Source organism: Haemaphysalis longicornis, unplaced genomic scaffold, assembly GCF_048455015.1.
Source record: "Haemaphysalis longicornis isolate Haplotype H1 unplaced genomic scaffold, Haemaphysalis longicornis Haplotype H1 scaffold_2, whole genome shotgun sequence".
Lineage (NCBI taxonomy): Eukaryota > Metazoa > Arthropoda > Arachnida > Ixodida > Ixodidae > Haemaphysalis > Haemaphysalis longicornis.
Genome location: NW_027526295.1, coordinates 95,611,551 through 95,620,633, shown reverse-complemented (window position 1 = coordinate 95,620,633; position 9,083 = coordinate 95,611,551). Strand labels below are relative to the sequence as shown.

General features: G+C 44.9%; 1 pseudogene; it reads left to right on the top strand.

The window, feature by feature from the left end:
• Positions 1–1,180: 1,180 nt before the first annotated feature.
• On the top strand, positions 1,181–2,133 carry LOC144168170 (uncharacterized; annotated as a pseudogene).
• Positions 2,134–9,083: the final 6,950 nt, after the last annotated feature.

The window sequence follows — 9,083 nt, the reverse complement described above, 5'->3', positions numbered from 1 at the left end:
AGGTGTCTCCTCCTAAAGACCTTCTGTGTTCCAGCAACCTGACATTGATACATCGACTTGTCTGGCCAATATACACATAACCACAATTAAATAGCGTAAGGTAGAGAACTTACTTTTTGCATGGAACAAAAGGCAATTCGATGTATAAATGTCACGTTGTTGGAACACAGAAGGTCTTTAGGAGGAGACACCTGCTCGCACGTGGCTCAACACGTACCTAAGTGCAACTGCGAGCCTGAGTTCGAGGAAACGGTTATTTTATCTGTGCACAGGGATAAGTTAACATGCGAGATTATTGAGGCATATAATATAAGAAAAAAGGGGGTGTGGTGGTTTAGTGTGCCGTCGATTCATTTACATAAGAGTGAGTTTGAATTTTTAAATGGCTCTGTAACCTAAATATAACACGCACCTTCATCCACACAGTCTGTTTCATGCCTGTCATGTTTTAGAAATGATACGCTGGATTGTGACGTATGCATGATGTCTGGTCACATGGGTTTAGGTTGTAGTATTTAAGTGTGTGTCTGTTCTAATAAAAATCAGTTGTGAGTCAGCGCTCTGGTTTGTCGTTTCGTCCCTTGTGTCCGTGTTTAGGTGCGCTACCTTCAAGATGTCCCATATTCTATTTCTTCACCCAGATTGCCCTGCTGGGGGTGGATTCCATCGTGGGGCGACCGGCTGACACTCCTTTATCGCGAGCAAGTTTCATCGCGCCTGCTCCGGAGTGTTCCTTCGATGGAGCGTCGTCGATGGAGCGGCAGGTTGCGCCTCGAGTGCTGTTTCGCCACCATCTCGCCACTAGTGTGACGTCAGTGGACACTTCCTCGGATTTGGCATAAAACCTGGAGCCAGCTTCTGCAGCCTTTCAGTGGGCTCGGCAGCACCGCGTACGGACGGATGCTCATAAACTTCTATTTCTTCACCTATATTGCCCTGCTGGGGGCGGACTCTATCGTTGGGCGACCGGCTGACATTCCTTTATCGCAAGCAATTTTCATCGCGCCTGCGCCGGAGTGTTCCTTCGATGGAGCGGCAGGCTGCGCCTCGAGTGCTGTTTCGCCACCATCTCGCCACCAGTGTGACGTCAGTGGACACTTTCTGGATTTGGCATAAAACCCGGAGCCAGCTTCTGCAGCCTTTCAGTAGGCTTGGCAGCACCGCGTATGGACGGATGCTCATGAACTTCTATTTCTTAGCCCAGGTTGGTGACAAATACTCTGTGTATTTAATTAGGGACGATTCAGTTACCTTAACCGTGCTGCCAAGCCCACAGAGTCTGCTTGCTTTGTTGTGTGATTGCTTGCATGTTATAAAATTGCTGTTTTTAACATCTGGAGACGTAGAGCTAAACCCCGGACCGACCTCAGATTCGGAGTCTGAAGCTAGCGTAAATAGCCAAATTCTGAAGAAGATACTAAAAGAGAAACAAAAACCAATTAGACGCTCACCGCACTTTCTGCCAATCTGAAGCAGGTTGAATTAACTATAGGTAATGTACAGAAAAGGATAACTTCGATGGAAAAGGAGTTTGCTCGTTTAAAAAAATGTGAGGATAAGCTGGCCGAGCACGAGGTACTCTGCAAGGGGACAAAGGAATTGGTAGACGAGCTGTCAGCTATGGTCGAAGACCTGGAAAAGCGTATTCGAAGAAATAATGTTATAATTTTTGGCCTAAGTGAAGAGCCAAACGAAGACAACAAATGCCTGCGAAACATAGTTGAGCAACAGGTATTCAAAGAGTTACTTGGCGTGGACGTTAAATCAATTGAGCGGATTCACGGGCTGGGTTTCAAAAATGCTGAGAAACAGCGGCCGGTTATGCTGCGGCTTTTTGATTTTTCTGAGAAAATGAAAATAATGGCATCATGCCCTAAGCTAAAAGGAACGTAGATTTCAGTATCAGAGGACTTCTCAAAAACGCTAAGTGACTTGCGCGGTAGGCTGTGGCGTTCTGCAGCTGAGGAAAAGGCTAATGGGGCGAAGGTTTTACTATCTTTTGATAAATTGAAGGTCGGCGACAAAGTTTACACTTGGAACCAGCTTCTAAACTGCCGGGTAGAAGTCACGCAGCCTGCTGCGCAGAAGCGGATTGAACCTGATTCAGCTGCGCCTGCCCGTGTGACCAACTGAAAGCGCGAAAAAAATAACAGTCTGTAACCAAAGTGCTCAGAGTTGTTTCGCTCAATGCGCGCAGCATCGTGAATAAAACTGGTTTAGTCGAAGACGTATTATCCTGGTATCATCCTCATGTCTTAGTAATTAGAGAAACATGGTTGCATGCAGGTGTGCAGGATTCGGAAGTCGTACCCTCTACTTATAAACTTATTCGTAAAGACAGGGAATCACGGGGTGGGGGAGTAGCCATCGCCATAAAAACAACATTGGTTTCACTATTTTGGGTTGCATTTGTGACCACGAAAGTTTATGGTGTAAACTTAAATTTCTTGGCAAAACTATACTTCTTGGTGGCGTATACAGACCACCTAATGCTTCCCACGAATATTTAGAAGCCATGTACGACTGTCTTGCAGAAAATAGAAATTCCAGATCGAATATTATAGTTACAGGAGACTTCAACTTGCCGGGTATGCCTTTTTCCAATCTGTGTACACGCGGACAGCTTCGCACGCTGCGCTGCCGTCATATATTTTTGATTGTCCTATGCCTTAAGTAAAAATAACAGAGGATGGTGTCCTCAGCCTTTTGCATAAACTAGACGTGAAGAAATCAGCTTGCCCTGATCAACTGCTTATACTTTTTTAAGTAGATATGCTGCATGGGTAGCTAAATATCTACATCAAATTTACGTTATGTCCTTACGCACTTCGACTATTCCCGATGACTGGCGCTCGGCAAAAATTATTCCCTTGCATAAATCTGGCTCTCCTCTAGAAATTAACAACTACAGGCTAGTTTCTTTAACGAGTACTTGTAAACTATTTGAGCATATTATCTATAAGGCCATCAATACTTACCTAGAATACAACCATTTGCTTTATTCCAAGCAGCATGGTTTTAGATCTGCTTTATCAACCGTTGCCCAACTATCTGAAATAACAGATGATTTAATTAGTACACTTAATACAAATGGTCAAACCGACGCTCTATTTCTAGATTTGTCAAGGGCGTTCGATGTCGTCCCTCATCCCGATCTGATTACGAAACTACTCGCAGTTGGCATTGAACGAAAAGTAGTCTCATAGATAGAAGGCACTTAAGAAATAGAACACAGTGTGTCGCCATTATTGAGTGTATCTCCGAAGAGTTGGACGTTTACTCTGGAGTTCCACAGGGCTCTGTACTGGGCCCTCTCCTTTTTTTAGTATATATAAATGATATTTATCTTACTGTTGAACCCCCTATCCATATTAAATATTTGGCGGACGACTGCGTGGTATACACAGTTATTAATACTCGAGATGACCAAATTAAATTAAACAATGCTTTGCACTCAATTGAGACATGGTGTACAAAGTGGGATTTAAGAATAAATGCTAATAAGACAACTTCTGTTACATTCAGCAACAAAAAGAGGCCCCTCGGCTTTACTTATTCTTGAGGTAATGCTGCCATCAACAAATATGATAAGGTTAAATATCTAGGCGTCACACTTACAAGTAACCTTAGTTTGGAAACGCACATGGATAACGTTTGTCGGGGTGCATTTAAGAAATTGGCATTTGTGAAAAGAAAGTTGCGCAATACCCCTCCTGCTGTGAAATTAAACGCTTACAAAGCACTAGTACGACCTAAGTTGGAGTATGCAGATGTCATTTGGAGCCCGTACCAACAATACTTGATAAGTAAAATTGAAAGAGTACAGAATTTAGCTTTGCTCTTGATTTATTCTGTTTATTCGCGTCACTCGAGAGTAACCAATTTACGTAATAGGGCGAACCTCCAAAAACTCGAGCAGCGTAGGGTCATATCTAGCTTAAAATTTCTTTATCAGCTTTACTACGGTCACTTCAAATTGTCGCGGGAAAACTACATCCAAGAGCCTTTCAAACATTCAGCGAGAACTCATCACAGTAAGACCATTATGGAACCAATTAGTTACATTAATTTGCATAACTTTTCTTCGTTTCCTCGAGCAATTTCTTACTTGAATATGTTACCTGAAGAGACGGTGAACTCTGTGTCGTTAGAAGTGTTTTCTCAGCGTATTGATAATATAGGCTTTGGTTGATATGTAGTTTCAAAATTGGAATACATTATCATTTTCATTTCTTTTCCATAAGCGATTGTGTAAGCTTATTTGCGCCTCCGCCTATATGTGTTGTACGTTTTAAAATTACGTCAAGCAACACGGATGTATTGTCGAGTTGTATGTTGAATTTCTGCCGATGTATTTCTTTGTCTTCACTCCTGCATGGGCCCGAGAAGGGCCTGCAGTATCTGTAAATAAATAAAACAAAAGACTGCCAGAGCAGAGGCCCTTGCTATGCATGGGGCGAATAAGAAGTGCAAATGATGGTTTTCATAAATGAAGACAGTAATAAGGACTGGCAGTCAAGAATGCCTCGGAAAGGAACAGTGATAGCAGATCATATGGTGGACAAGCTTGGTCAAACCTGAGCTGTCACGTCTTCGACATGTACGGTCGGTTCAGCGCAGCTGGCTGTACAGCTGTGGCCACAGTCGGTGCTCAGGAATGCGTGCTGGAACCAGTCGTTCGCCCCACCCGCAGTCCGGGATCATGTTGCTGGAGGTATGGCTTGTACTCCGCATCACGAGCTTGGTACTCAGGATCTTCCTCTCTTCGTTGCCTCTTAGGCACGCCACCTTCGGCGCAATGCTCGTGGTCGTGGTTGCATCGTAGCCTTCTGATAGTCATAAGCAATGGTTCGAGGAGCGACGCTATGCCATCCCCGATTTGCTCCTTGTTCCTCGAGAGTTTGATACTTCTTAGGCCGACCCATTCCTTCCTTGCGGAAGTATAAACGATATGCTCGCCGCGAAGTGACAAGGCGCTGTTTGTCACCGTCGGGGTTTAACGAAGGCGCCGCTGCCGAGCAGTGACGTCATAGATAGGCGAGCGTTGGCTCTGTCCACGCTGCTCGAATTCGTGCGAGGCTCGGCGAGGTGTTCTTGCAAGGAAGTTCGCGCCGAAAGTTCTTTCTTGGTACTTTTTGTTACCGCCACTGGACCAAGCCAAGCCCAAACAGCCCTGCCGTTATAAAAGTCCGTCTTTTGAGGTTTTTCGTTATATTGAATGGACAAACAGCTGCCGCAAAATTCTATGGAACAAACGAAATAAAAACAATAGTGCTTCGTTCAAAAATGTCTGGTGGTTTATGCCACAAGTGTTGCCCTCTGACACGGCACTTTTGTGAATTGTGCTTTCCAAACTTACGCGTCAAAGGTTGTTTATTAGAGATTACTTTTAAGTTATTGTACCGTGTAAAACAAAATAATTGAAGGCGTTCATTTTTCCTTTGTAGCCAAAGTATAAAATACTTGGAAATATTCCAGTTCTCTAAGGATGAATCTGGTTTTTTAAATATTATGAACACCACAAAAGAAAGCTGTAAGTGAACAGTAATTTTTTTGACTCCAGAATTTTGCGGTTTTAAATCTTCCCACCAAATCGTAAGTGCATATTTCAAGCTACATTTCTCATGTATCAAATTTATGTTACTTCTTTAAAGGTTATTGTTTTTCTCGAACTGCAACTTGAGAGTGATGCAATCCAGTGACTGCTACATATCGAGCAAGCTGTGCAGCAATCATGCTGTAATAAAATACCTTCTTCTCGATACTATACTTCCCGTTATATTGTTCTCAGCTGGGCTTTTAATGAAAATCGATGAACTGCTAGATGTGTTTTATTGCACGCAACAAAAACAGCAAACAAATTTTTTTTTCGCAAATAGCTTTTTCATTCGAACTTAAATTATTACACTGCATGAAGCGCATAAAAATCACAGAAGCAGATCAATCTAAACCACTCTCATCACTTGGCTTGGGCAAAGATTTGTTAGTCGCTTTTTATGTGATTTATATTCTTTGCCAATGGTTCAACGTAATCGGTACGGGTTTTGAGAAGACACACACAACGCCTTGCACATATTGCAGCACATTTGGCTGCAATAACCCTAATTTGCTACGCCTAAGATATCGTTTTAGTAAACAACTAACACCTGAACGCGTAAACGTTAAACACAATATTTTTAGCGGTGTATTGTCCCAACTTCTAACTCTATTCTCCAATAGTACCATCATATCAGTAATTGCCTAACTTGAAAATCTCCCTTGGAAGTGCAGACCGAAACATTCGCAATTTATGTGCACGTATTAAGAATTGTCCTTCACATAACGAAGATGTGTATCTTGTATGTGTTGCAAAAAATTATGACAGCTTTGGTATGCCGACAAGCCGACCGGTGCTCTAACATTTCAGAGGCAGCATAAGTAATAATTGCTATAACTGGGGTACGTGGAAGATAGTTACGAAATCTCGCCTTATTGCGATGTCTGACTGGCATGTTGGTATCTTTTTCGGCAGCCTATGGTATTTTATAGGGACTCTGAAACATTAGGTTTAGCTCTCTCGAAATTTTAAATTATCGCAGAACGTAATCAACTAGTACATTTCGTACTGTTAACAGGGGGCCACAAAATATCTCAGTCCATCATTGCTTCCCCATGCGCTTCAGACAACTTCAACACTGGCTCAAAAGATTTTTTCCTCCTTCCGGGCTTCGCATTCTTCGGGTGCGTGAATAAAGTCATCTCTGCGGTGCAGCACCTGTTGGGCGGCTTTCGGTCAGTTGCAGTAATGAATGCATTTGATAGCGACTATTAAAAAGTTAAGGCCGTTCCAATCAATGTCAAAGCTGTCTAAGGGGCCGAACGGTAATTCGCCATAATGGGCTGTAGCGCCGTTATCCGCTCACTGCTACTTCCCGAAACAATTCGAAATTTCCCTCATTCGCACTGCTCGCGCGCCGCCTACCTGATAGTGCACCACAAGAGTTCTGTTCTTTTTGTGCTTGCTTTTCCTGCCGCACGTCGCGGCATTGCAATAACACTTTTTTCCCTTTATATCGTGAAAACCCACCCAACGAACGTTCGCAACTAAATGAACGCGCGCACTTCTGCCTAATTACGAATATTTTGCCTCAAATGTACCTTTAGTTTCCTTTGTGCTTATAAATGGGGAGATGTATCGCAACCGACAGGGGTTCACTTGTTTCGAACGATTATGACTATATAGGCCGCTTGGTCTTCGAAGCCTTTGTCTTACGCCAAGACGACAGCTGCTACGCCAGATCGCCATGTGGCTGTACTTGTGCACAGCGACCAAGCTACGACGACAAGGCGAGCCCGTAAAGTGCGCTGCACTCGAAAGAAAGGCAAAAACTAAAGTAAACCACGCGCAGATCACTCAGTGCCGCTCTTTCCTTGCGACAGCCATAACTTTCTCAGTGCTTCCAGGCGCAAAGGTAATAGTGAAAGCGGTTCTACAAAGTGTTGCAGAGGGCCTTAAATAGGGTTCAGGTCGTCGGCGCAAACACAGATTCACACTTTTTCGCTTCAGGGACAACACACCTGCCTCCCCTAAAAGGCTCCGTTCATACCCAGCAATCCTGCAGTGTAAAAACAGTCAAAACACCGAGGCACGTTTTATTCCGCTGCAAAAAGTTAAATACAGCTGCGATAACAGGATGCTTCGTTCGTGCTCGAACAGAGCGTTCTCTGATGGCACCGAGGGTCGTCGTCAAGAATATAGGGTAACAGTACGGAATGACTAGTGCAATTACTTGGCCCAGATGTTGTTCCTTGCTTGCGTGTTTGACTGCTGTCTTTTTTTCTGGAGAACACAAGGTCCATGACTTGCGAAGAGGGCGAGGAGAGAGCTTTTGGCCACCTAAATGAAAAGCTAAAACCAATGTCTGTGACTCTGAGATAAGGTTCGTAGTTTAAGAAGGCGAGAAAAATCTATTTGCCTGTTTTCTAAAATTCTGGTATCGTTTCACGCACTAAATATAAACAAAAATATGACAAAGACAAATATTAAGCATATAAAATTCACTCTCGTGCCAACACACCGCCATGGTTACATGGCTGCGACAGAATGGTGTAGCAGCCCAGAATGTGGGCTGTTGAAGGTGGCGAGAAAGCAGACATGGAGCTGGTTGGGCAGTTTCAAGACAAGACTGCTTATTTTCAAGAGATGCGCACACTGAGAGCGTCCCCCGACGAGCGAAAGACTGGGAACCCCCGCGTCCTTCAAAAGAGAGAGGAAAAAAGCCCCCCAATCAAACAGACGGTAAGGGCGCCAGGACGTACGCCAGGAGTCGGCCGGACAACAAGTTACGCCTCCTCCGACGGCGACCGTCGCCAATACGCGTCTTCCAAAAAGGCGCACTGTCGTCTAACCTAGCGGCAGACTTGAGAGAAAGGGACAGCCCCGTCTCGCTAGAGCCGCTTGCGCTGTGGTGCTGTGTGGCCTCCGCTACAGAGGCTGCTCCACTGGATTGCGGAACTTTTAAAGAAAGGCAGCACTTACCGGCTGAATCGCGAAAGGTGAGAGCACAGCGACTGTCACTAAAAACGTACTCGAGAGGCAGCATTAACACCAAATTCAACATGACAGGCTTGGCGCAGCCGACGGCGACGACTTCTCGTTTGCCTCGCACGTTGATTGTGATGGCCTTCTTATTACGTCCCCAAACTTTGAAAGGGCCTTCGGACGGCGGAGTGTGGGGCGGCTTCGTTGCGCCGTGGCGCACGAACACATGTGCAGCTCAGTCCATGTCAAGAAAAGTAAACACCTTCGTGTTGAGGGTGATGGGAGGCGCTGTTGACCTGAGTTGCACAAGCCATGCGCGCAGCTTCTCCATGTGGTCTGAGGCTGCTGGGGCGGAAGGTGTCTGGTTCGAGAAGAATTCTTCCGGGAGACTCACTGTTGAGCCTACAGTATTTCCGCTGCACTGAAGCCGAGGCATTGCTTCACCGTTAAGCGCAGGCCAAGGAGAACGAGCGGGCGCTTTCCCACCCAGTGCTGGCGTTCGAGTTTCGCTGTAAATGCATCTTTGAGTTGCCTGTGCAAGCGCTCAACAATTCGGTTGCTG